We start from the raw sequence: 2,500 nt of genomic DNA, 5'->3' as shown, positions 1-2,500 counted from the left end.
CGGCCCCCCCTCACCGGCCGGGGACAGTCCCACCCACCCACAGCCGCGTATCGCTTCACACCCAGATTCACATTCACGTTCGTTGGTATGGTGGGGACCGCTTCGTAGCTGTACCGATCGTTGCCCTCACAGATGTACCTCCAGCAAGGACAACCGCACCACAACGGGTTACCAGTTGTTCATTTGCGTAACGTCACCAGTAAACGTACACGTCCATCCCCGTTTGCAAAGTCAACTATTATTGCATGCCTGCCTGTCAGGTGTCAAGACACACTACATCCGCTCACATCCACGCAACAAAATGTGCCCGACTAGAGGGCACGTGGAAGGTGCCCCCGTACGTATGCGATGTCCATTGCGCGACCAACTGTCAACCGGCCTCTGTAGCATGTCGCAGATGTGGAACGCGGGGCACCGTGCTATCACATTGTGTGAGAAGAGACTACTACGTCTGCATACACGCGCCACTACATGAACAGACGGCTCATGCTGATCGCCATCCACTGCGTCCATTACTCCCACACGTCTCTATGGCGTACCACACTGCAATGCAGCTGTTATGGGGAGATGACACGTAGCTGTGTACACAACATTCTGAGCGGGTTGCGGTTGGACAATACATTAATGTAACGTGTCATATGCCAATTACAGAGCAGGGTAAGGCACAACTTGGGTTAGGTTAAGGCACAACTTGGGTTAGGTTAAGGCACAACTTGGGTTAGGTTAAGGCACAACTTGGGTTAGGTTAAGGCACAACTTGGGTTAGGTTAAGGCACAACTTGGGTTAGGTTAAGGCACAACTTGGGTTAGGTTAAGGCACAACTTGGGTTAGGTTAAGGCACAACTTGGGTTAGGTTAAGGCACAACTTGGGTTAGGTTAAGGCACAACTTGGGTTAGGTTAAGGCACAACTTGGGTTAGGTTAAGGCACAACTTGGGTTAGGTTAAGGCACAACTTGGGTTAGGTTAAGGCACAACTTGGGTTAGGTTAAGGCACAACGTGGGTTAGGTTAAGGCACAACGTGGGTTAGGTTAAGGCACAACGTGGGTTAGGTTAAGGCACAATGTGGGTTAGGTTAAGGCACAATGTGGGTTAGGTTAAGGCACAATGTGGGGGTAGATTGCGGTACAAATTGCATTACATTGCGGTGCAAATTGCATTACATTGCGGTGCAAATTGCATTACATTGCGGTGCAAATTGAGTTACATTGCGGTGCAAATTGAGTTACATTGCGGTGCAAATTGAGTTACATTGCGGTGCAAATTGAGTTACATTGCGGTGCAAATTGAGTTACATTGCGGTGCAAATTGAGTTACATTGCGGTGCAAATTGAGTTACATTGCGGTGCAAATTGAGTTACATTGCGGTGCAAATTGAGTTACATTGCGGTGCAAATTGAGTTACATTGCGGTGCAAATTGAGTTACATTGCGGTGCAAATTGCGTTACATTGCGGTGCAAATTGCGTTACATTGCGGTGCAAATTGCGTTACATTGCGGTGCAAATTGCGTTACATTGCGGTGCAAATTGCGTTACATTGCGGTGCAAATTGCGTTACATTGCGGTGCAAATTGCGTTACATTGCGGTGCAAATTGCGTTACATTGCGGTGCAAATTGCGTTACATTGCGGTGCAAATTGCGTTACATTGCGGTGCAAATTGAGGTAGGTTAAGGTGCAACACAGGTTAGGTTAAGGTGCAACATAGGTTAGGTTAAGGTGCAAGATGGGTTAGGTTAAGGTGCAAGATGGGTTAGGTTAAGGTGCAAGATGGGTTAGGTTAAGGTGCAAGATGGGTTAGGTTAAGGTGCAAGATGGGTTAGGTTAAGGTGACATAGGTTAGGTTAAGGTGACATAGGTTAGGTTAAGGTGACATAGGTTAGGTTAAGGTGACATAGGTTAGGTTAAGGTGACATAGGTTAGGTTAAGGTGACATAGGTTAGGTTAAGGTGACATAGGTTAGGTTAAGGTGACATAGGTTAGGTTAAGGTACAAACTGGGTTGTGTTATGGTACACATTGCGTTGTAGTACAGTACACGTTAGGTTTGGGTACGGTACACAATGTGGTATGGGATGGCGTGTTGTGGGGGGGGGGGAGGGGGGGGGGGGAGGTTCGTTGATATCGACCGTAGGACGTGGATGCCCGAGGCAGCGTCAGTGTGTCAAAGGAGTTATGTCACGTCGGGATGCGCTTTTCGCCAGTGAGAGGGGGCGAGCCGTGTCTGTGGTTGCGGCAGACCTGTGTGTTTCATTCCTGCCAGTGTGTTTGTGCTGTAAGACGAGGCAGTGTGGTGGTGATGGGTGCACCCCTGTGTAGGACATGTGTGGGTGTTGGTGGCTTCTCTGAGCAATTGTGGTTGTCGGACGAGTGGGGTATTCTGTTTTATGATTGGACCTCCCGGTCTGGTTATCATAGCGTAGTTGGTGTACTGTGGCGGATAGGATGCACCGGACGTTGGTCCATGCTGGTGCTTAGTAGTTGTATCTGTGTCTGTTACA

Source organism: Schistocerca cancellata, unplaced genomic scaffold, assembly GCF_023864275.1.
Source record: "Schistocerca cancellata isolate TAMUIC-IGC-003103 unplaced genomic scaffold, iqSchCanc2.1 HiC_scaffold_878, whole genome shotgun sequence".
Classification (NCBI taxonomy): domain Eukaryota; kingdom Metazoa; phylum Arthropoda; class Insecta; order Orthoptera; family Acrididae; genus Schistocerca; species Schistocerca cancellata.
The sequence above is the reverse complement of the archived record's forward strand: the minus strand, read 5'-3'. Positions refer to the sequence as shown.